Genomic DNA, 26,409 nt, shown 5'->3' on the forward strand with positions numbered 1-26,409 from the left:
CCTAAGGGCTGGCATGACAAAGTACCACAGACCGGGGGCTTAGTCAATGGAAGTTTATTTTCTCCGTTCTGGAGGCTGACAGTCTAAGGTCAAGGTGCTGGCAGGGTTGATTTCTCCTAAGGGCCGCAAGGGAAGATGTGTTCCAGGCCTCTCCTTGGTTGGTAGTTGGGTGTCTTCTCCCAGGGTCTTCACATTATCTGCCTCTGTCGGTATCTGTACCCAAATCTTCCTTTTCTTGTAGGGACACAAGTCATACTGGAATACAGCCCAACTTAATCACCTCTTTTAATTTAATTACCTCTTCAAAGTAATTTTGACTCTAAGCACAGTCACATTCTGGGGATCTGGGAGTAAGGAATTCTGTGGGGACACAGTGCAGCCCATAATACTCACCTATCCCCAGAACCTGGTCCAGTGCCTGGAAAATAGAGGGGCTCAATTAACTGTTGAGTGAATCAATAACTGTTAGAAGACAGCAGCCGTGCAGCAAGACTGTGCCGCCTGAATCCTCCCTTCTCCTTGTGTCTTCTGGTTATAGTTTTTTTTTTTGTAATGTTTTTATTTATTTTTTGAGAGCGGGGAAGGGGCAGAGAGAGAGGGAGAGAGGATCCAAAGCAGGCTCTGCGCTGACAGCGAAGACCCAACGCAAGGTTCGAACTCATGAATCATGAGATCATGACCTGAGCCAAAGTTGTATGCTTAACTCCACCCAGGCGACCCTAATGACAGTGGTCCTTTCCTCCAGCCTGTGGGCCTGAGCTTGTGGCTGTTGGGGGATAGTTAGCAGGAGAGCAGTGCAAGGCAGATAGATCTGCATAGGGTTGGATTTTATGGCCACTACAGGTCTGACAGTCTCTGCCACGTGCCCTGATTTACTGGGAACATTTTAGTAAGAAGCAAGACAATCAGACAAGGCTGAATGCATGGCCCCAGGCAGGGTTCAATAAGACCTGGCAGGCTCTGCCTCCCCAACCACAATTGCCTTTCTCCAACCACAACTGCCCTCTTAACCTCTAACTAATGAGTGCTCAGAACCTACCCTCTCAAAGGTGAGGGGGAGACATAAATTAACATTAACATACAGGAGTTCCATTGAAATGTTTAAAAGCCAATGAAGCGTCTTTAATTCAGCTTTACGCATTAATTACCAAAATGAAACAAGAGCATACCTATAACAAAAATTGTGAATTAAAACCCTTTCAGTCTTGAATACATTTATCTACTTAACTATAGAACCATTTATTCCTTTGATTTTTGCCTGTGATATGAAAGAAAAAGAAAAAATGAAGCAATTAGAAGTTATTGAACATATAACCTATTTTAAGATTATGTTTAAAACCTCAAAATCAGGCAATTACAGCAATATTTAAAGCATTTCAGATAAATGCTGTTTTACCAGGCTATTTCTTTTCTTTCCTTTTAATTTCTGGCTTGTAAAATTCAAAAGGGCATTTTAATTTTTTAAGATTTTTCTTCCTAATTGTAAAGGTAATACATCCTTATTAAAGAAAATTTTGGGGATAGAATAGCATAAAGAAAACATCTAATCCCACCCTCAGAGAAATTCATTGTCAGCCTTCTGGTATATTTCCCTCCAGTGGTTCGTTATAATATTTAAGGTAATGTGATTATTCTCTATAAAGTATTTTGATTCTGACTTGACCAGATCTTTTTCTTATGCTATTAGAATTCCTTGTAAACATCATTTTTTTCTATTTGCTTGTTTATTGTGATATTTCTTATATTCAACAAGTACACAAATCTTAAGCATACAAATCGATGAACTTTGACATATGTGTATACCTGCATAATCACCATCCACAGTTCCACTGTGGGTGGGGGGGGGGGGAGCGCCTGCATGGCTCAGTCGTTAAGGGTCTGACTTCAGCCCAGGTCATGATCTGGTGGTTCGTGAGTTCGAGCTCTATGTTGGGCTCTCTGCTGTCATCTCAGAGCCCACTTCAGATCCTCATCTCCCTCTCTCCCTCTGCCCCTTCCCTGCTCGTGTTTTCTCTCTCAAGAATAAATAAACATGAAAAATAAAAAACAAACATTTCTACTAATTCACAAAGCTCCTTTTTGCCTCCTCCAATCTTGCCTATTTTTGAGCTTGGTTTAAGTGGAGCTAAATTGCAGGTTATCTTTTGTAGCTTAACCAACTGAATCACCCTGGTGCCCCTCACCAGACCCTTTGTAAAGTGATATACTGATTACCCTCCCACCAGCACCAGGTGAGAGCTCCAGTTATTCCTATTCTCACCAACACTTGACACTGTTAGGGTTTTTTTCCCCCATATTGTCAGTCTTTTCAATTTTAGTCATTCTCCTGGGTATGTTGTGGTTTCTCATTGTGATTTTAATTTGCATTTCCCGCGTCACTAAAGGCATTGGGCACCTTCTCTTTATGTCCTGTTTAAAAAATCTTTGCCTATGCAGCACCTGGGTAGCTTTGTCTGTTAAGTGTCCAACTCTTGGTTTCAGCTCAGGTCATGATCTTACAGTTTATGAGTTTGAGCCCCGGATAGGGTTCTGTGCTGACATCTTGGAGCCTGCTTGGGATTCTCTCTCTCTCTGTCTCTCTCTCTCTCTCTCTGTCTCTCTCCCTCTGTCTCTCTCTGTCTCTCTCGTGAACTTCTCCTGCTTGCTCTCTATTTCTCTGTCTCAAAAATAAATAAACATTAGGGGTGCCTGGGTGGCTCAGTCAGTTAAGTGTCTGACTATCGATTTCAGCTCAGGTCATGATCTCAGGGTTTGTGAGACTGAGCCCTGAGTTGGGCTCTGAGCTGACAGTGTGGAGTCTGCTTGGGATTCTCGATCTCTCTTTCTCTCTCTCTCTATCTCTCTCTCTCTCCCTCTCTCTCTCTGCCCCTCCCCTCTTGTGGTCTCTCTCTCTCTCTCTTAAAAATAAATAAATAAAAACTTTAAAAAAGCAATAAAATAAATAAAAATTTTAAAAAGCCAAATCTTAAAAAAAAAATCTTTGCCTACAACAGGCTGTGAATTTTCCTAAAACATCATTTTTAATGATTATATAATATTTCATTCTGTAAATTCACCATTTTCCTATTTTGAGATACTTAGGTTGAACCCTATTTCCCACCAGTGTAAGTAAAAGTGTTAGTGCTTATTGTCTTATGTGGGCCAGGTTCTGTGTTAAGTTTTTACATACATGCTTAAAAGAATTATCCAGCAAGTACTGTTTTCATGCCCGTCTTATAGAAGGATAAAGAAAGGCTGGGAAAAGCTGGTAACTTACCCAAAGTCATATGACTAGTGACGGAACTGAAATTTCAGTCTAGATCGCTGTGCTGTAGATCCAGGATGATGAACTGTCTTGCCATTTACTTTTCAAATGATTATTTCCTATATTTTCCTATTGATGATTATTATAAAATAATGATGATGATTATAAAATGATTATTTTCCTATATTTCAAATGATAAATACCTAGAAGTGGAATTTACTGGGCTGAAAGGTAGGAGCATGTGAATATTCCTGGCAAACACTCCACCAGTCTCTCCCATTTTAATCTCACCATTCATTCACATTGTAGGATTCCCCGTCTCTTGGGCTTCTTTACAGGGAGAGATTAAGAGTTTTACACACTAACAATTATGCTTAGAACAATGATTACAGTAAAAAAAATTTTTTTAAGTTCTTAGTTATTGAAAACTAACTGTGGGCCAAGCACTTCACATACATACTTTATCTTATTTAAAACCCACAATCATCCTGCAAGGAAGGCAGTGCATTTAGTATTTATAAATGCGCAACCAGGATCAGAGAGAGAAAAGAGTTTGCCCAAAGGCATGTGATTCCTCAGAAGCACTGAGGACTCAAAACATCTAATTTCTGTGCTTTCCAGCTACCACCTGCCACTTTGGCAGGTACAATAGACAGTTCTACTGGCTTCCGTTCCCAGCCTGCCCCACCCTGTTTCCACGATGTGTGCCCCAGGAGGCAGCCTATGTCGGCTCCCTGGCTCTCTGGGGAGAGGCCAGCAGATTAGTGGGAGGAAGGAAGGGAGTGAATTCTAGGTATTCCCACCGACCCCCCACCCCCAAGGTCCCTTTCTATGGGTTGCCTCATCTGCCTGCATCCCCAGACAAGAGCTCTCTCCACACCGCGCCCCTTCCATCCCCTGGTTCTAATGACAGCACCCTCCTTCCCTGCAGTGGAGTGACTGCATCTGCTGTTTCTAGCCTCAGAGTTCTAGATACTTCTTTGTGGTTTAACTGTTTTTTTTTTTTTCTTCTTGAGACCTTGAAGGAAAGAATCACCTGAATGACAGCAAGCTTCGACACTGTCCCACCAACACACTTGGGCCTTCATCAACCCATCAACTGTTGCAGCTGAACTCTTTTTACAGGCGTGTCCCCTAGTCAGATCCATTCCAGGTAAGGGAGCAGCCCAGCCTCCCTCACCCCGAGGGTGCTGGTCTCTCCTTCGAGGTGGGGCTGTTGGGACGTTGTGCAACCTCAGCTCTCCAATGGCTTCAAAAACATTGTTGGAAGTTAGTCTGCCTCATTTTGTGTGTGTTAAGAATGATAGTGATGCTCCTTCCAGCTCTCTACATCCTGAGTAGAATAAACTGATTGTTTTTTAAAAAAAACTTTTCTTGGGGCCATAACTTCAAATTTTCAGAAATGTTGCAGATATATGATGCAGAACACTCTTTTTATAGCTGAATTCTCTCAATTTTAACATTTTGCCACGTTTGTTTTGTTATTCTCTCTCTCTATCTCTCTATCCTGAATCAGTTGAGAGTTGGCTGAACGCCCCACGCACCTTCACCTACTAAGACTTGGGTATAGATTTCCCAAGAACAAGTTTATATTCTTTCATAGCTCTACTGCAGTCCTCAACTTCAGGCTATTTAAAATTGGCATGGGGCGCCTGGGTGGCTCAGTCGGTTAGGCATCCGACTTCAGCTCAGGTCACGATCTCGCGGTCCGTGAGTTTGAGCCCCGCGTCGGGCTCTGGGCTGATGGTTCAGAGCCTGGAGCCTGCTTCGGATTCTGTGTCTCCCTCTCTCTCTGTCCCTCCCCCATTCGTGCTCTGTCTCTCTCTGTCTCAAAAAATAAATAAACGTTAAAATTGGCACAACACTTTTATCTAATCTACAGTACATATCGTCTCTCTCTCTCTCGTTAACCCAGTAATGTCCTTTACAATGGCCCTATGGGAGAGGCAAAAAATTTGCCTTAGATTCTTTCCCCTTCAATCTTTCAAATGGAATAAAAGCCTTAATCTGTGCATGACCATGCTCTCAGTAGGGGGTGGGGGTGGGTGGGGAGGAAAACCAGCCCAGCTTCCTTAGGCCATTGGTGAAAACTCACTGTAGCCAGGAACAAAGTAAAAACAAAACTGTACCGTGGGATAGGCAGGATTGTGCCCACGACCGCAGCTGGAAGAGGGGCAGGAGAACCGAGAAAGCCCCTCCACCCCCTAAAACCAGGGACATAGTGCATACCTACATCTGAGGCTCAATCAGACCAACATAGGAAATACAGCACCACTCCCTCGATGCCCCCTGATTGCTAAACGAGCACATTTTAAATAATAAGTAACAGCAGAATCTTGGGAGAGAGACAGGATAGCAACCAAATGTTCAAACAGACGCTCTTAGATGTGTGGTGCAAAGGGAAGACCTGAAGTTCAGACCTGAACAGTTATTGTTCTGATAAAGCAAGCCCCGTCCTAAACACAAAGGGTCCCTACTGGAATTTGCAGCTTGTGGCATACAGACAGTAACCGCAGCCACAGTTCGTGGCAAACCCAGTCTGATGCCTGTCTGCATTACTTCAAACCCCCATACTAACGGTCTTACTGAAGGAAAGACATGTCAATTGCCAGGCATAAAAATGATGACCTTAGTCTTTTTGTCCTCCACAAGATGTCCACTTCCAATAAAACATTATGAGGCATACAAAGAGGTGTGAAAAAATATACTCCCAAGAGACAAAGCAATGATCAGAACCAGACTCAGATATGACACAGACATTGGAACTGACAGGACACTTAAAATAACTCTGATTAATGGAAAAGGTTGACAACATGCAAGATGGGATGACTAATTTCAGCAAAGAGATGAAAACTGTAATAAACTATAATAAATAATCAGATAGAAATCCCAGAAAGGAAAAGCACAGTAGTTACTGGCTCATCAGTAGACTCAACACCACTGAGGAAACAATAAGGATGTTTGAAGGCAGGTTAATAGAAATTCCTCCAACTGAAATACAGATAGAAGAGTGTATATGTTGGGTCGGGGGAGGGGAAAGAGAGCATTCAAGGAGTTGAAGGGACAATATGAAACAGTCTAACATATGCATAATTGGAATTCCAGAATGAGAAGAGAGAGATGGGGGCGCCTGGGTTGCTCAGCTGGTTAAGCTCTTGGTTAAGCGCTTGGTTTCGGCTCAGGTCCTGGTCTCGGGTTCTGTGAGTTCCAGCCTGACCATGGGCTTTGTACTGACAGCAAGAAACCTGCTTGGGATTCTCTGTCTCCCTCTCTCTCTGCCCTTCCCCCACTTGTGCTGTCTCTGTCTCTCTCAAAATAAATAAATAAACTTAGTTTTTTTATTTTTAAATTTAATTTAATTTTTAAGTTTTTAATGTTTTATTTATTTTTGAGTGAGAGAGCGTGAGTGAGGGAGGGGCAGAGAGAGAGGGGAACAGAGGAGATCCAAAGTGGGTTCCATGCTGACAGCAGAGAGCCCAATGAGGGGCTCGAATCCACAAACTGCAAGACCATGACCTGAGCTGAAGTCGGATACTTACCGACTGAGCCATCCAGATGACCCTAAAAAAAAATTTTATTTTAAATTTGAAAAAAAAAAGAAAGAGAGAAAAGAGAGAGGGAGAATGGGGCACAGGAAATATATGAATAAATAATGGCTGAGAATTTTCCAAAATTAATGACTAGCAACACTAAATCACAGACTCAAGAAGCTTTGGATGAATACCAAAGCAAAACACACACACAGGCATATCGTATTCAAAGTACTGAAAACAAACACAAAGAGAAAATCTTGAAGTCAGCTAGAGTGCAGAAACATTACATACCAGAGGAACAAAGATAAGAGTTGACAACAGATTCCTTATAAGAAAATAAGGTCCCCTGGCTGGCTCAGTCAGTGGAGCCTGCAACTCTTGATCTCAGGGCTGTGAGTTCGAGCCCCCCATTGGGTGTAGAGATTACTTAAAAATAAGATCTTTTAAAAAAAGAAAAGAAGAAGACAATGGCATGACATCTTTAAAGGGCTGAAAGAAAAAGCTTTCAACCCAGAATATCCTATACTCAGCAAGAATGTCTTTGAAGAAAAAAAGAAAAAAAAAAGAAAAAATAAATACTTTCTCACACAAACACACACTGAGGAAATTCACCGCCAGCAGAACTACTCTACAAGAAATAGTAAAAGGAAGTTCTTCAAGTCAAAAAAATATATATCAGACTGAAAACCTAGATCTACACCAATAAGTGAGGGGAACTAGAAACTGAATAAATTAAAGTAAAATATAATTCTTTTTTTCCTTATTTTTAATTACTCTAGGACATAACTTCCTGCCTAAAGCAAAATAGTAGTAATGTATTACATGTTGTAAGTAAATGTAAAAGTAAAAAAGTGTGACAATAGCACGAAGAATGAGAGAAAGAAATTGAGAACATTGTTGGAAATCCATTATACTAAATGTGAAGTGCTATAGTATTATTTCAAGATAGATTCTGATCAGTTTAAAAAACTGTATTGTAAACCCTAGGGAAATCACTAAATTTTTAAAAATATTTTTATTTATTTTTGAGAGGATGGGAGGGAGAGAGAGAGTAGGAGACAGAGGATCTGAAGCAGGCTCTGTGCTGACAGCAGAGAGTCTGGTGTGGGGCTTAAACTCATGAACCACGAGATCATGACCTGAGCCAAAGTCGGTCGTTTAACTGACTGAGCCACTCAGGCGCTCCACTAAAAATCTTTTTAGAGAGGAGTACATCATAATTATAGAGGAGAGAAAACGGAATCATAAAGAGTGTTCAAATTACCTGAGAGAAGCCCAAAAAAGAGGAAAAAGAGAAAAGCCCAGCTAGCAGAATGATAGGATTTAACCCAATCATATCTATCACATCAATAATGCATTGAATGTGCTTAGGTAGGGAGAGATAAAACATGTAAACAGGAAGCAAAAGGAAGCTGCAGTGGCTGTATTAACATCAGATAAAAGAGATTACAGAGCAAGGAATGTTATTAGGGACTAAGAGGTATTACATCAGAAAAAGGAGTAGATTCTCCAAGAATATGTAGCAATCCTAAACGGGGATACACCTAGCAACAGACGTCCAGCCTCTGTGAAATACAAAGTGTTGGAAGTGAAAGGAGAAACCGTCAAATTCACAACTGCGGCAGAGACTTCCTCTTTCTCTTTTCTCGTCATTGACAGAACAACGAGGCAGCAGATCCACGAAGATAAAAAAGACGTGAACATCACAACCAATCATATCATGTTTCCTCAGCCTCTGGGGTTGGCCTTTCTAAAATCCAATTCTTATTTTTCTCATTTTTCCCGTGTGATTTCCCTCCTCCCCCCATCCCAACATGGAAGCATTTAGGATCTCCTCTTTATCCCTCATATTCTGAGATGTCATGATAATGTTCCTCGGTGTGAGTCTTTCCTTCTGTTTGACTGGGCATTTATTTGGTCAGCTGATGTAATCTAGAGATACTGTGTTCTCAGATCATTTCTTCCCTCGTGTTTCCTTGTTCTGTTTTCTGAAACTGCTGTTAGCGGATGTTGGATTTTTAAAGTTTATTTATTTATCTTGAGAGAGAGAGACAGTGCACACATGTGAGTGAGTGGGGAAGAGGAAGATGGGGGGGGGGGGCGGGGAGAGAATCCTGTTCAGGCTCCACACTGTCAGAGCTGAGCCGGGTGCTGGTTTCAAACTCATGAACTGTGAGATCATGACCTGAGCCCAGGTCAGCCACTTAACCGACTGAGCCACCCAGGCACCCCAAATGTTGGATTTTTATATTAAGTCTCCAATGTTCTCAAATGATCCTTCCTACCTTCCCTCCTACCTTCCTGATTTCTATATCTTTGCCTTTTAAACCTACCTTCTTGGAGATTTTTTCTTTTTTTTTTCCTTTTTTAAAATTTTTTATTTTATTTATTTATTTATTTTGAAATTTATTGTCAAATTGGCTTGGTTTCCATACAACACCCAGTGCTCATCCCAAAAGGTGCCCTCCTCAATACCCATCACCCACCCTCCCCTCCCTCCCACCCCCCATCAGCCCTCAGTTTGTTCTCATGGAGATTTTTTTCAACATCATCTTCTATGCATTCTATTACATTCATATATTACAGTTATATTTTTAATCTCCAAATGATATTTCTTGTTCTTTAATCATTCCTCTTTTTCATAGACTCCTATTTTTATTTCAGAGTGAAATGTCCTTTTTTAAAATGTTTTTGAGGATGGTATTTACAGTGTTTTCTTTAAATTATCTACTGCTTTCTTCATTGTCTCTTTTCTCCAGGTTCCTTTGCTTCCCTTCAATTTGTTTTGCAATCTGACTCATTTTGAAGCCTCACTTAAATGTCTGATGGTCTTGATTGGAAGGGACTACCATTATTTAAAATCTAACTAAAACTTCAGAGTGCATGGAACAATAGACTTTATTATGGAGTGATAGGAGCCTTTCTGTGAGTTACCCTCAGGTTTCTAGAAGCTTCTAGAAGCCTTTTTTTTTTTTTTTTTTTTTGCCATTCCAACTCTCCAAAAAAGAGTGAAGGAGGAGTTGTGGTGACAGACTCAGCCAGAAAATGTATGAAAGAAATGAGGGAAAATGGGCAGTAAGGGAACTATTGGAATAAAAGAACATAGTGAAACAAATACTGGGTTAGGAATTCCTTCAATCTAAATATGGCAATGAAAGTTGGGAAAAGTTAGGATAAAAACTGGGGGCACACTTGGGTGGCTCACTCGGTTAAGCATCCGGCTTTAGCTCAGGTCATGATCTCATGGTTCGTCAGCACAGAGCTTGCTTAGGATCCTCTGTCCCACTTCCTTCCTTCATGCATGCACACACGCATGCGTGCATGTGCTCTCTCAAATAAAATAAAATAAAGTAAAATAAAATAAAATAAAACAAAATAAAACAAAATAAATAAAATATAAATTTCTTTAAAAAATACAAAAATACTTTTCTAAAAATTCGGGATATGCCGAGGTATTCAATGTGTGGTTACCTGTGTTATGAAGACGGGACAGTAGAGAGGGTGATGTTCGGTGTTTGCTCTTCACGTGATTTTACCTGTTGCCAGGCCTGCACGTGACCTCCAGCCTGCACTGACCACAGCTGGGCCTGCACTACTCCCTTGCATCCCTATGTGTGAGCCTCAGCATTTCACAAGCCCAACTACATAATTTGTGGAGTCCAGCACAAACTGAAAATGCAGAACTCCTTATTCAAAAATTATTAAGAATTTCATGGGGGAAATGGGGAGATACTGGTCAAAGGGTACAAAAGGTACAACTTAGTGGAAGTTTAGGGGAAACAGAGTTAAGTGCATGAGATTGGTCTGCTAGTTATGACTTCAAAGAGGTATGCATAGGGGTGCCTGGATGGCTCAGCTGGTTGACTGACTTCAGCTCAGGTCATGATCTCGGGGTTCAAGTGCCATGTCAGGCTCTTTGCTAACAGCTCAGAGTCTGGAGCCTGCTTTGGATTCTGTGTCTCCCTCTCTCTCTCTGCCCCTCCCCCATTTGCAATCTCTCTCTCTCCCTCTCTCTCTTTCTCAAAAATAAACATAAAAAAAAAAATAGGTATCCATAAAGAAGTAAAGGTTATGAGAGACCCTGGGTCAACAGCAAGTTCACATGGACTTTTGGTGAGGTATTGAGTGTACATTTCTCTGCTGGGCCAGCTCTAGAGCCAGACTGCCAGGGCTCCTATCCCAGCTTTCCCACTGAGCAGACGCAGGACCTGGACATGTGTCACTGCTTCTCTTTACCCCTTAGTCTTCTTACCTCTACAGCAGGTATAATAATAATAGCTATGTCATGGTTGTTATACAATAAAATGAGTCAGTGCCTGAGAACCCAAAAACATTGACTATTGAGGTGGAGACAGGTAGGTTAATCTCTGATGGCTGAGGGTAACAACACCTCTGTGGGATGCTTCCTCTCCAAACAGGAACAGTTAATGGGCTCCGAACAGAACAGTGGCTGGTCTGTTTAAAGCTGGAGGACAGTTCTCATTTTGCCTTCCATAGGTGATGATCACTTGGTTTACCAGGTTGACCTTGGCCTGGAGTCTGGAGGAAGAAGCCACTATTTCCATATCTGAACTATTGGTTGAGATGCCGTCTTTCCTCTCTTCTCTTCCATTTCAGTTTCGAAGTCCAAGCCTGTAGGTCTGGAGGGTCCAGATCTGACCCCGCCTTCCCCAAATCCAGTTACTGATGAGGGCTGTCATTGGCTGGGATCCCACTGGCATGTGGGGCACACGCCTGCTGCCCAAGGCTTTTTTTGGATGCTAGTGGCAAAAGCACAGATAGTGTAAGATTAAATAAGAAAGTTTGGGCTACAGTAAATAATCTATGACAAGGCAGGATAGAACAGGCCTCAGAGACAACAGCAATGCATTCTTTCCCTTCATGTGCCATCTTCTGCCTGTACGTGGCTCTCATTCTCTCACACTAGTGCATATGCTTTGTGAGGCTATCTAAGATATTGTCAACAAACCTAGAGGAATATATGGTGCACGGTGGATAGTGTTTCATTGTGAAAGATAAAGGCTGACTCTGTAACACATCTGAGAGTTCTCATCTCCTTGGACCTTGAGTGACGATAGGCAAAAAGCAGATGACTTCAGAAGGGAAAGCCAGAGTAGAACTGAACACTGCCTGCAGGGACCTTTGATCTTCGTCTGCCCAGGCTAGCTTTGAAATGAGCTGTATAACTCCTGAGCATTGGAAATGTTCTGGAGCAGAGGCCAGTTACTGTACTGCACCTGAATAAACAAAGAGTCACGGGACTGCCTCCTCACTTCCCCTTCATCAAAAGCAATTCCCTTCTTAAAGGGATACTTATGTTTCTGCATTCATAATTTCCCTGCCAAAAGAACGAGTTAATGTTATTCTGATGCCACTTGAGAGAAGAGGTAAAATTCCTAGATCCCCTGGAAGAAATAATATACACTCCAGAAAGAAGGAAGCTAGGAAATGTAAGATTCAGAGGAAGTGAATAGAAATAGAACTTGAATCAAAATATTGTTGACTAGGGGCACCTGGTTCGCTCAGTCAATACAGCATGCAGCTCTTGATCTTGGGGTTGTGAGTTGGAGCCCCAAGTTTTGTGTAGAGATTACTTAAAAATAAAATCTTAAAAATATTTATATTGTTGACTAGAAAAAAAGATAGCAGAGAAGTGCACCTGAGTGGTTCTGTCAGTTGAGCATCAGACTTTTTTTTTTAATTAATTAATTTTTTTGAGAGAGACAGAGACAGTGCAAGCACAGGAGGGGCAGAGAGAGAGGAAGAGAGAAAGTCCCAAGCAGGTTCCATGCTGCAGAGGCAGGGTTCGAATCCACAAACTGTGAGATCATGACCTGAGCCGAAAACAAGAGTTGGACACTTAATCGACTGAGCCACCCAGGTGCCCCGAATGTCAGACTCTTGATTTCAGCTCAGGTCATCGCCTTGGGGTTTTGAAATCAAGCCCCATGTCAGGCTCCATGCTGAGTGTGGAGCCTGATTAAGATTCTCTCTCTCTGCCCCTCTGCCCCTCTTCCTGGCTTGCCTCTCTCTCTCTTTAAAAAAAATAAAAATGTATCAGAGAAGAAAGAAAAAGTAAACAACCATTGTAATGCTAGAGAAGCCCAATTGAGTGAGAATCTGTAAAACCTTCTGGAAAAGCAACATGGGATGGATGAATGAATAGGAGATAGATAGATAGATGATAGATAGATAGATAGATAGATACACAGATGATAAACAGTTTTCCTGATTACTGGTGATGTTAAGGACCTATTCATAAGCTTCTTGGCCATTTTTATACATTCTTTCATGAATTGTCTGAATGACTTTTTTTTCAATGCCAAGATCGGCAAAAGGGACTATAAATAACTTCAGAAACAAGAGAAGGGAGAATGTATAATAGATGCAATGTAACAGATCAGAAGGATAATGCAGACTCTTCAACACCTATTTTGCTTTAGTCCTCTATTTCATGAAGCAAAATCTCCAGGCTAAAAGGAAGAAAGGCAGCCCCATGTATAGGAAGGAATGGTGGATCCATAAGACAAATTGGGGAGTAAGGAAGAGATCTAGTGGTCCACTGATAACTATTTTCCTCTTCTTTCTTGAGAACTTCCACATTTTAGCTAGATATGGGATAACCAACTTTCCCGTTTGCCCAGGATTGAGAGGTTTCCCAGGAGGCAGGACATTCAGTGCTAGAATTTGTGAGAAGTAAGGGAGATGATTCATTTTCAGAAATACTAAATACAAGCTGTGCTGTCTAATTAACAATAGGTTTACAGCCTATTGGAAATATGTATGAACCAACCCCACCCACCCTGCAATGGAGTCCCAAACCCTTGGGCACTTCACTTTCTGGTCTTCTTCCCCTGTCCTTTTCTTGGGCTTATTTTCATAGGTTTTGCAATGAGCGTGCACCAAGGAACAAAGGGACAGGTACTGAAAGTCTCTGCATCACCTCTGGGAATGTACGTTTGTTCCAATCAGACAACTTTTTGCCTTACGTGGGCATAGGTGACTTCCGGGTAAGGCTGTAACCTCTGTAGTACTCAGCCAGTGAGGAGTCAGAGGAGAGACTTGCACGCTAGGAGATAAATTGCCTGTTCTAATGGCCTGTCTGTCAGACACCTGCTCTTCAAGAACGTTGATTAAAGCTTCACTTCACTGTGTTCTGAGTCTCCGCGTCCCTCCTTTGATTGGGTCAATGGGCTTATTTCTAACAACCTGGAAAAGACCCAGGGAAACCATGATCACCTAGGTAGGTCCTCGACGACTCAAGACGAAAATGATTATTTCCCAGCCTCTTTTCCAGCTACATGTGGCTATGGGATTAAGCTAGGACCATGAAATAAAAGAAAAGGTGATGTCTGTACTTTCCGAGGTTTTCACATTAAAAGAAAGAGCCCTTCCCTTCCTTTCTGTCTTCCCACAGGCTCAAAAGGGGAAGAGAGAAGGAGCAGGTAAAGCCATCTTAAATTATGAGATTGAATCCACCTGTTAAGAATGCAAGAGCAGCAGGAGAGGAGGATGCAGACTCCCTGGTTATTAGGAAGCTGCCATAACAACTAGAGATACTTACCCAGCTTTTCTGGGAGAGAAAATAAACTTCTATTTTGCTTAAGCCCCTGTACTTTAGGCCTCCATTTATAGCTGCCTGCATAATATAAGAGCTTAACCAGGTAAGCTAAATGATTTCAATGGATTTAAACTGGTGTTTTTGAACTTCAGACAAAGAAAGACTGCATGGCCCATAAACCTTAAAGTGATGAGTTTGAAGACAATCTTGGGTCATTTTCCAGAGTAGATTAATAAAAGGATGTTGATGAGTCACTTTAAAAGGCAGCTGAAATTGCTAGGCTCTAAAATGGTGGCACCAAGAGCAAGCCTTGTTAAGCTTGTCTTGGTTTCACTCTTTTGAGACGGTTCCTATGCTGGTAGGTCAGCAGAGCATATACTTGTGACGAGGCTACTGAACAAGAACATGCGTGACATCCATGCAGACTTGTTCTGGGTACACATACAACTAGGTGGAGTAATAACTGGTTGAACAATCATACCCAAAGGGTATTGAGTAATACATCAACGTCAACTTGGAAGGAAATTTCAAGATATAAGCCTGGATCTAGCTAAATATTTTATCAGTGATTTGGACTGATAGTGAAGTGCGCGTCGAATTGGCAAATGATGAAAGTAATAAATACTGATGAAGATAGAATCAGGACTAAAAGTTCTTGTTGGCTAGAGTGGCAGGATGAAACTAACAACGTGAGGTGATAACTGTGTGTTCGTGCACTCGGATTTTTTTTCCGAAAAAACACACGTCTAATAAGAGAAGAAATGGGGAAGATATGAATGAGTGTTGTTTGTGGGAAAGAATTGGAATGTTTTAGCTGATGGTTCAAAATGAGTCAATGGGCAGAGCTCGAGCAGTGATGGCTGACTGCATTAATGGAGTGACATGGTCTTCCATGGAGGGGGGAGGGTGGGTCTGGCTCTGTTAGCAACATTCAAAGTGGCAGTTCTCAGACTACCATGTGAAAGGTATAGAGGCACAGCTTAGAGAAGTGGAGGAAACATGAAACTGACCTCAAATATATGGAGGGCTATCCTGGGGCACTCTCCACAGCCATGACCCTGGTCCCTCTCTCTGATGTTCACCTTTTCCTCCTCTGTTTTATCTGACTATCCACCTGAGGTTTTATCTGACTATCCACCTGCTCCTGAGGTTCAGCTTGGCACTCTGTTTCTGCCACTTATCTTCACTTATCATTCATCCCGCTGCTTTCTGTGAGAAATAAGCCCACTGACCCAATCGGAGGAGGGACACAGAGACTCACACAGTGAGGTGAGGCTTTAATCAACGTTCTTGCAAGACAGGGTGTCTGATGGACAGGCACACACGGGGCAGTTAAAGCAAGCAATTTATCTCCTAGCGTGCAAGTCCCTCCCCTGATTCCTCATTGGCTGTGTACGACAGGGGTTACAGCCTTACCTGGATGTCGCCTATGCCCATGTAAGGCAAAAAATAGTCTGATTGGAACAAATGTACATTCCTTGAGGTGCTGCAGAGATGTCACTTCTTTGGCATACGCTCATTGCCAAGCCTGTGAAAAATAAGCCAGTGAAATGGAGAGGGGAAGAACAACTAGGAAATGAAGTGTCTATGGGTCTGGGACTCCACTGTGTGCGTGTGTGTGTGTGTGTGTGTGTGTGTGTGTGGAGGGGGGGTGGTTCGTACAAATTTCCAATGGGTTGTAAAACCTATTGTTAACTAGGCAGCACAGCTTTTCTTTGGTATTTCTAAAAATGAATCATCTCACTTCTCACATCTCTGCTTTGGGATACTCTCTTTCCGACCCAAGACACTGATGTCAAGGAGACTGAATGGACACGAGTAGAGGAGCTAAGGGTGAGCAGTGGGAATGGTTATGCCCCCAAGCATTTCCTCTTAAGAAGGTGTTTTTTCAAATTATGCATGAAAAAGGTAGTCAAGGGGAACACGTCTTTTGATTACAGGGTCATGAGTTCGAGTGGCAGATTGGGGCAGATTGGGCGTGGAGCCCGCTTGAAAAATAAAATTTAAAAAAGTAGTAAAGGGGCATCTGGATGGCTCAGTTGGTTAAGCATCTGATTCTTGGTTTCGGCTCAGGTCATGATCTCACGGCTTCGTGGGTTTGAATCCCACACTGGGCTCTGCACTGGCACTGCAGAGCCTTCTTGGGACTCTCTCTCTCTCTCTCTCTCTCTCTCCCTCTCTCTCTCTTTCTGCCCTTTCCCTACTTGTGCTGTCTCTGTCTCTCTCTAAATAAATAAATAAACTTAAAAAAATAATAAAATAAAGTACCCTCACCCTCATTTTTTAAAAAAAACAGTAGTCAAAAGAAGCAACTTTTTAATATGTTCTTTTCTTTGAATTATAGAAGTTCTCTATGCTTCTGAGGGCTAATTGGTAATATAGGGCAGTATGATGAACTATATACCTTAAATAGCCCTCCAAAGAAACAACTAAAACTGCTGAATAAAAATTTTAAAAACATGTATTTATAAATGCATCACTGAAATTGCACTAAAAAAGCTTCCCAAGCCAAAAATGAAATGAAAATTGAAATCCAGATAGGAAAAACAGCCCTGAGGTTGGCTTTCACCTTGAGGCCATCTGCCCAACTCTAGTGACCTTGAGCTTTCCTTACATAGCCCTTCAGGGCGCAAAACTCAGAAGCTAAACTCCAAGGCCTTCCTAAACTGCAGCATCTAGAATGATACCCTGCATAAACCTGGGAACCCCAAAGACTACAGCACCAATATAATGAACTACAAATAAATTTGCTCTGATGAAAAACACAGACTTGCTATATTGACTTTTTAACATTGGATCTGCTCTAGTAATGTGTAATCCTCAGGAGAACTCATGACTCATATGAGTTTTGGCCTCAATTACAACTACCTACGAGGTTTTAAAAACAACAGTCTAAAAGGTTAAAATAACCTTGGGCACCCAGAGAAGCAAGCCAAATATCTTATGAAAGAACATACCTGAAAGTCAAGTCTTAAAGAATTTTCACAGCTTAAGTTCCAGAGAACAGGAGTTCTCTGGCAAGTATTACATAATATGCAAGAAACAAGGCAACATACATGAGTGAGAGCAGACAAGAGATTCAATCTATAAAAACTTGCATTAATTGGAATTGTCAGATACTAATATAAAATAAATTTGCTTAATTTATACATAGAAATTAAAAAGGGAGGCACACTATGCTTAGAGAGAAGAGCTAGTTGAAAATAACCAAGCATATGGGGGGCACTTGGCTGGCTCAGTCAGTGGAGCACGTGATTCTGGATCTTGGGGTCATGAGTTCAAACCCCATGCTGCCTATAGAGATTATTTTTTTAATCTTAAAAAAAAGAAAAAAAAATAACCAAGCACAATTTTAACGGCCAAAATGTAAATGACACTACAAACCAACTAGACCCAATAGTATGTACAGAACATTCCATCCAATAACAGCAGAATGTACCTTCTTCTCAAGTGCACATGGGATCTTCTCCAAATAGAACATATGCTAGGGCATAAAACAAGCCCCAGTAAATTTAGAAATCAGAGGCACCTGGGTGTCTCAAACAGTTGAGCGTCTGACTTTGGCTCAGGTCACCATCTCGCGGTTCACGAGTTTGAGCCCCACCTCAGCTGGCTACTGTCAGACTGTCAGCGCACAGCCGGCTTCCAATCCTCTGTTCCCCTCTCTCTGGCCCTCCCCACGTGCCCTCCCCCTCCAAATTAAGAAATCAGTATTAAAATCACACTATTTTTCTATATTATATATAATATTAATATACATATTAATATATATATAGATTAACATCATATATAGATATATATCATAATAGATATATATAGATTAAAATCATACTACACATATACCGTATATATCTACATACTTTATGTGTGGAGTAAAATCATACTATATATTTATCATACTATAGACATCTGACCACTATGAAACAAAATTAGAAATCAATAATGGAAAAAAAGTAGGATATTCACAAATATAGTATATGGAAATTAAATAATATACTCCTAAATAACCAAAGGGTCAAAGAAGAAATCACAAGGGAAATTAGAAAATACTTTGACATGAATCAAAATGAAGCACAACACACCAAGCCTTATGGGATGCAGCAAAAGCAGGACTTCGAATGAAATTTATGCTTGCAAAGGCCTATATTTATAAAGAAGTGGCACACCTGGGTGGCTCAGTCAGTTAAGTATCTGACTCTTGATTTCGGCTCAGGTCATGATCTCAGGGTCGTGAGACTGAGCCCTCTGTTGGGTTCCTCACAGAGTGTGGTACCTGCTTAAGATGCTTTCTCTCTCTCTCTCTGCCCCTCTCCCCCACTTGTGCACACATGCAAGCTCTCTCTGAAAAAAAAGAAAGATCTCAAATCAAGAGGGTAAACTTCTACCTTAAGAAACTACCAAAAACAAACAAACAAAACAAAACAAAACAAAACAAAACAAAACAAAACAAAAAACGTGCAAGCTAAACCCAAAGCAAGTGAAGGAACAAAATCATAAAGACTAGCAAGGAAATAAATAACACAGAGAATAAAAAGAAAACAATAGATAAAATTAACAAAACTGAAAGTTTTGCTGGTCTGAAAAGATATACAAAAGTGACAAAATTTTAGCTAGACTGACAAAGAAAAAAAGAGAGATTCCAAATGGTAAAATCAAGAATGAAAGTGGGGGTGGGGGTTGGGGGTGTGCCTGGCTGGCTCAGCTGGTGGAGCATGCAACTCTTGATCTTAGGGTCTTGAATTAAAGCCCCATGTTGAGTATAGAGATTCCTTAATTTAAAAAAAAAAAAAAAGAATGGAAGAGAGATATCACTTTTAACCTCTCAGAAATAAAAAGGAGTATAGGGAAATACTATGTATGCCAATAAGTCACATAAACTAAATGAAGAACAAAATACTAGAAAGACACAAATTACCAAAAGTCTCACACACACACACACACACACACACACACACACACACAGAGAGAGAGAGAGAGAGAGAGAGAGAGAGAAAATCTGAATAGAGCTATAAGAAATAAAGAGGTTAAATGATTAAAAAAAAAAAAACTTTTTATGAAGCAAAACTCAAGTCCACATGGCTTCACTAGTGAATTCTACCAAACTTTAAGGAAGAATAAACACCAATCCTTTACAAACTCTTCCCAAAAATAGAACAGGTGGATCTACTTCCCAACTCATTCTATGAGGCCAGTGTTACCCTGATACAATTAGACAAAGACATAAGAAAACTACAGACCAAAATACTTTATGAAAACAGACTCAAAATACCATCATCAAAATACTACCAAATTGAGTTAAGCAGCATATGAAAAAGATTGTACACCATGACCCCATGACCAAGTGGAGTTTATCATAAGAATGCAAGGTTGTCTTATGAAACCGTGAAGACCAACAAATGTAATAGACTCTATTAATAGAATAAGAGACAAAAACCACTTGATCATCTCAATAGAGGTAGAAAAGCAGTTGACAAAACCCAATAGCATGTAATGAAAAAGTACTCAATAAACTAGAGATAGAAGAAAAATTCTTCCCTTGTTAAAGGCCATCTGTAAAAAAGTACATAACCAACAACATACTTGATGATGAAATACTGGATGTCTAAGATCAGGAAAAAAGTCACTTCTATTCAACATTGTACTGGAGGTTATATAGCCAGGGCAATTAAGCAGAAGAAAGAAGTACAAGGCATCCAAATTGGAAGGAAGAAGCACAACTATCTCTATTCATAGATGACATGATCTTATATAGAGAAAATCCTAAGACATTCCTACAGACAAACACAAGTATTAAAACTAATAAACACTTTCATCAAGATTGCAAGATACAGTGTGAATATATAAAAGTCAATTAAATTTTTATACATAAGCAAAAAATATCTGAAAATTAAATTTAACAAAATTATATATATAATAGGATCAAAAAGAATAAAGCGCTTAGAAATAAATTTAACAAAAGAAGTACAAGGGCACCTGGGTGGCTCAGTTGGTTAAGCATCTGACTTCGGCTCAGGTTCATGGGTTTGAGCCCCCAGTGGGGCTCAGCACTGATGATGCGGATCCTGCTTGGGATTTTCTCTCTCTCTCTCTCTCTCTCTCTGCCCCTCCCCTACCTGTGCGCTCTCTCTCTCTCTCTCTCAAAATAAATAAATAAACTTAAAAAAACAAAAAAATAAAAAAACAAAAGAAATGCAAGACTTATACACTAAAAATGACAGAATGTTATTGAATGAAGTTAAAGGAGACCTACATAAATGGAAATACATCCCTTGATCCTCACATTGGAGGTTAGGATTTCAACATATGAATCGGAGGGGTGGCACAAACATTCAGTCTATAACAGTCACAAATAGGACAAAGAATAATCTCTTTGGAAAATGATTCTGGGACAACTGGATGTCCACACGCAAAAGAATGAAATTGGATTCACCTCATACCATGTACTCACCTCATACCATGAACTCAGAATGGATCTAAGACCTAAATGTAAGAGTTACATAAAGTTCTTAGGGGCACCGGAGTGGCTCAGTTGGTTGAGCATCTGACTCTTGATTTCAGCTCAGATCATGATCTCATGGTTGTGAGACTCACATTGGGCTCTGTGCTGAGTGTGGGGCCTGCTTAAGATTCTCTCTTTATCTCTCGCTCTGCCCCACCCCCAGCTTGCACATGCTCTACCTCTCTCTCAAAATAAATAAATAAACATTTAAAAAAAAAAAAACTTAGAAGAAAATATAAGAGCAAGCCTTTACAACCTTGGATTAAGCAATTTTTTTTTAAATTTTTTAATGTTTATTTATTTTTGAGGGAGAGAGAGAGAGAGAGAGCAGGGGAAGGGCAGAGAGAGAGGGAGACACAGAATCTGAAGCAGGCTCAAGGCTCTGAGCTGTCAGCACACAGCCCAACGCAGGGCTTGGACCTAAGCCAAAGTCAGACGCTTAACCGACTGAGCCACCCAGGCGCCCAGCAATGGTTTCTTAGATATGGCATGAAAATCACAACAGAATAAGTAGATGAATTGGATTTTATCAAAACTAAAAAATGTGCTTCAATGGATGCCATCAAGAAAGTGAAAAGACAACCCATAGAAAGGGAGAAAACATTGTAAATCATATATCTGAAAAGGGTCTATTATCCAGGGATGCCTGGCTGGCTCAGTTGGTAGAGAGCATGTGACTCTTGATCTCAGGGTTATGCATTTGAGCCCCATGTTGGGTGTAGAGATTTCTTGAAAGATAAAATCTTTTTTTAAAAAGGTGGGGGGAGTCTTGTATCCAGAATATATAAAATCTCTTACAACTCCATAATAAAAAGATAACCCAATTTTTAAAAATGGACATGAGATTTGACTAAAGACGTCTCCAAAGAGACATACATCAATAAAATTATCAGTGAGTCTAAATATTGTTAACCTTTATGGAACAAATAGAAATAGTGTATTTAATCTCCAAACTACCTGATGGGTAAAAATTGTGAAGGGGAAAAAGCAGAATGGATTTTTTAAAAGGCAAAAAAGGACACAAGAAACAAAACAAAAAGATAAGACAAGTAGAAAGTAAAAAAAATAATTTAAAAAAGAAAGCAGGGGGACGCCTGGGTGGCCCAGTGAGTTCAGTGTCTGACTCTGGCTCAAGTCATGATCTCACGGTTTGTGGGTCCAACCCCTGCGTCGGGCTCTGTGCTGACAGCTCAGAGCCTGGAGCCCGCTTTGGATTCTGTGTCTTCCTCTCTCTCTGCCCCTCCCCTGCTTGCACTCTGTCTCTGTCTCTCTCAAAAATAAACATTAAAAAAAATTTTTTTAAAGAAAGTAGAAAATAAATAGGAGAAACAAATTCAAATATGATTCTAAATAGAGTATACTCAGTTTTAAAGACAAAGGGTCGCCTGGGTGGCTTAGTCAGTTGAGCATCCGACTTCGGCTCAGGTCATGATCTCATGGTTCGTGGGTTTGAGCCCCACGTCAGGCTCTGTGCTGACAGCTCAGAGCCTGGAGCCTGCTTCAGATTCTGTGTCTCCTCTCTCTCTACCCCCTTCCCCCCCCCACTCACACTCTCTCTTTCAAAATAAATTAACATTAAAAAAAATAAAGACAAAGTTGCATGGATTTAAAAAATCTAGTTATATGTCATTTTCAAAAGACATGCCTAAAACATAAGACACAGAGAGTTGTGAATGACAAGATAGGAAAAAAGTACCAAAACAGAAAGATAAGTGGTCTAACTATATTAACATCAGAAAAAAAAGATGCGAAGGTGAAATTAAAAGAAGAGGATTTCTTGTCAATGTAAAGAAGAAATGTCTAAGGGAGTCAAACAAAAGTGAAACAAGTGACCTCTGGAGTCACTAAATTTCCCATCCCTTGAGAAATTCAAATCCGAGGTGATGACTATTTGGTCAGTGTGTCAGGGGGACATTAAACCACCACAGAAAGGATGGGACTTAATGACCACATAGTTCCTCTCTATTAGGGGACATCCTAATATTTTATCTCATTTTCCCATCGTCTTTCAAATTGTTTCATTCTCTCATGGCTAGAAGATTTCCTGATTAGTCATGCATCAGCAGGAAACTTCTGACGTTCCCACCTCATTATGAAGCCTCATCTTTAAGGTAAAAAGTCTTGTGCACATGTGTGTATAGGTACGAGGGTGATTTATGTGTGCATTAGACTGTATGTGTACCCACATGTCCACTGTTAGGACATCAATTTCCTCCACTTGGAGATTTGTCTTCTAACTATTTGTCTGAGAAAGCCTCCCAAAGGGAGATTGTAATGTCATTCATCATCTAAGTCAACAACAGTTAGTAGCCTGAGTTACTAACAGATAAGCAAAGCAAGATAAGCATTGCAAGGCCTTCAGAACAGGGCAACATCATTTGAGGGTGGGGTGGGTGGCAACTACTTGGCAATAGTATTCGGCTGTTCTTTTGCAATACAGGTCCTGGGGTTTTTAACTACCAGCTCACAATGTGTCAAAAAAAAAAAAAAAAATCTCAAAGAATTTTCGGGAAGGTCTCCGGGGCTGGGAGTGGATAAGAGCCAGCTCTACCTACTCCACGATATTCCAAGGGTGGGACCCGGAGAAGTGGTTTCCTAAGCATCTCCAGAGGATTCTGAATCACATGAAGGACTGAGAAACATGAATTTAAGGTATCTCAGGGCCTTGGCATAAAAGAAGTAAGCTCTTTTCCCATGCTTTTAAGTACCAATGTCTCTAGAATATTCCTTGATTGTTTTCTTTTACAGGAGACACAGAGATTATGAAGACATTAGGAGGTGGTATTCTCACTTTATTCATTTTGGGGGGAAAATCATTTCAGGTCTTTATTTTCAGTCATATTTTACTTATTTATCCACTTTGAAAGGAGATCATGTCATTGCTCAATGTGATGGTCTAAGTGGTCTCGGAATGTACCCACAAGAAAAAGACAAAATGCTTGTGGTTTTATTTTCTTTGCTGGTATAGAAACCTAGGTTAGGGAATGTGAGTACTATGACTCTGAAAGAAAGTCTAGTAACAGTCTCAAGAGGACAAACCAAGCCAGCAAACGCTCATTATAGATGTGATCAAGTTGCAGGACAAGCCAAAAAGAGGAAATGAAAATAATTGCAACTTCTATAGTCACTTGCTAACTAAATGGTCTATAATAATATGATTTGAAGTGTTTATTTTAAATTATTATTTTTTAAATGTCTATTTATTATTAAAAAAAATTTTAGGGGCTCCTGTGTGGCTCAGTAGGTTAAGCTACCAACTTCGGCTCAGGTCACGATCTCTCTCCCAGTTTGTGGGTTCAAGCCCCGAGTTGGGCTCCGTGCTGACAGCTTGCAGCCTGGAGCCTGCTTCGATTCTGTGACTCCTTTCCTCTCTGCCCCTTCCTTGCTTACGCTCTGTCTCTTTCTCTCTCAAAAATAAATAAACGTTAAAAAAATTATTTTAACATTTGCTTATTTTTGAGAGAATGAGAGAAAGACAAAGCACAAGCAGGGGAGGGGCAGAGACAAAATCCAAAGCAGGCTCCAGCTTCTGAGCACAGAGCCTGATGCGCGGCTCAAACCCACTAGCAGTGAGATCATGACCCAAGAGGAAGTCAATCGCCCAACCAACTGGGCCACCAGGTGCCCCTTAATATTTACTTCTAAGAGAGAGAGCGAGAGCCCGAGCATGAATGGGGGTGGGGGTAGAGAGAGGGAGACAGAGGATCCCAAGCAGGCTCCAAGCTGTCAGTGCAGAGCCCGATGTGGGGCTCAGATTCACAAACTGTGAGATGACCTAAGCCGAAGTCGGACATTTAACCGGCTGAACCACCCAGGTGCCCTTAAATTATTTTTTAATGACAGTAATGGGGAAGGATTCATAGAAAAGGTAACTAAGTTTTATTAAAAAAAAGAGGCAATAGAGCAAAGGAACAGCTGATTTTGTTCCCTCCTCACAAAGTCGCAGAATTCAATATTTTTACCAGAAGGTACAAACATGAATAAACTTTAGTACACACAATCTCATCAGACACAAAATATGTCTGAATTCATAATGTTTGGCTCATTATGAATTCATTATGTAAGAGCCATTTAAGAATTCAATCTCCAGCTAAACTGCACGTGTTCTCCTATAGATTAAAGCTCTCTGAGAAATAATTGTGTTCCTCTTATATGTACCCCGTATATCTTCACCACTGCTGACCATGTAATAGGATATCAAAAATGCCTGTTGGTTAAATAATTGAATGCTTTTCAAAAAGCATTCGTTGTGAACTCGCAAATCCTAATGAAATTTCAGTACACTCAGTTAAAGAAAAAATACTTAAATGCTTCCTGAGAGCAAAAACACCTTGTTCGCAGAGAGGGGAATCATATTGGCTTTCAGATTCTCCAGCTTTAGGCTGGAATACAATGGAACGATGCCTTCAAATGCAAACAGAAAGTGGCTTGGAACATAGAATTCCAAACCTAGCCACTTTCTCAGTCTGCAAGTTGGACTGAAAGAACTCAATATTTATCTGGGGGAAAAAATCACTTGAGTATATGCTCTAAGAAAATGAAAATAGAAATCAAAAAAGGTGAAGCTATGAAATCCAAGAAATAACGGCCACATCTCAGAATAGCAATAAAAAGAATCCCTAGGCTGTTGGCTGGGCAGCAGGTATAAAAGCAGTTGGTTCAAAGTAAAATACATAGAAGACTTGCGGACAAATGTGTTTGATAAGAAAATGGATTCACTTCAACAAATAATGTGATTTAAGGGTTGTATGAACTTAGAGACAGAGTGAAGGTGATTGTTTCTTCTGTCAATGAGGAAAAAGTAAGGCAAACAGAAACTCCCTCAAAAATGAAAATCATGGCTCGTATAAAACAAATCACATGTAGCATGATTCTGGATAGCATATAGAATATCATGAGTGAGAAAATATTAGCTCTTGGTATTGGAAATATTCATTTTGGAGCTATACGTACTGAGGAAAAGACTCATTTCCTTCTTACAAGTCCAACTACATTTCTTGAGTCTACAGAATATCTACCACAATGAGAGTATTTTAAGGCTCCTTATTGGATTTTAGTTTTGTTTTTTTTTTTTTGAATCAGCTTCTATATAACACATAGAAGACTTAATTATAGTTCCAAAATAGAAAGAAAATGTAATAAACCTTCACAATATATGAGTTAGAAAGGGATAGAAAGGGAAGAGAAAATACGGAAGTATAAAGGTACACATATTTTCATTTTTTTATTATGAAGACTTGAAGATACTATCTAAATTTGGGTACTTTAGGTACTGTCTGAAGTTGAAGGATCAAGAAAGTATTTTTTTTCTATAAAGTTATAAAGTAGAACTACTTATAATACAACTAACACAATTTTGAGAAAAGGAGGGAGACACAGGTGGTGTTAATAAGCTCAATTCCTCATCTTTGGCAAGTGGGAATCAATAGAAACTTATGTGGGGTAGACTGGATCATTGTTCCCAACTTTCTCCTCCCTCTTTGCAATAGATTATACACCCATACTCTTTGTCATACGATTTTTGCTGTGCCTCCTGGTATGGCATATACCTACCCATTGACTCTGGGCTTAG

General features: G+C 40.4%; 1 long non-coding RNA gene across 1 annotated transcript in view; it reads left to right on the forward strand.

Annotated features, from left to right (window-relative positions):
• LOC122202990 overlaps positions 1-14,309 on the forward strand; it is a 140,965-nt gene extending 126,656 nt beyond the window's left edge. The window contains exons 8-9 of the long non-coding RNA XR_006195007.1: positions 4,261-4,397; positions 14,195-14,309. This is a non-coding gene — a long non-coding RNA (uncharacterized LOC122202990). The remainder of the gene's footprint in view (positions 1-4,260; positions 4,398-14,194) is intronic.
• The last annotated feature ends 12,100 nt before the right edge of the window (positions 14,310-26,409 follow it).

The sequence above is a fragment of the Panthera leo genome, chromosome D3 (assembly GCF_018350215.1).
Source record: "Panthera leo isolate Ple1 chromosome D3, P.leo_Ple1_pat1.1, whole genome shotgun sequence".
NCBI lineage: Eukaryota > Metazoa > Chordata > Mammalia > Carnivora > Felidae > Panthera > Panthera leo.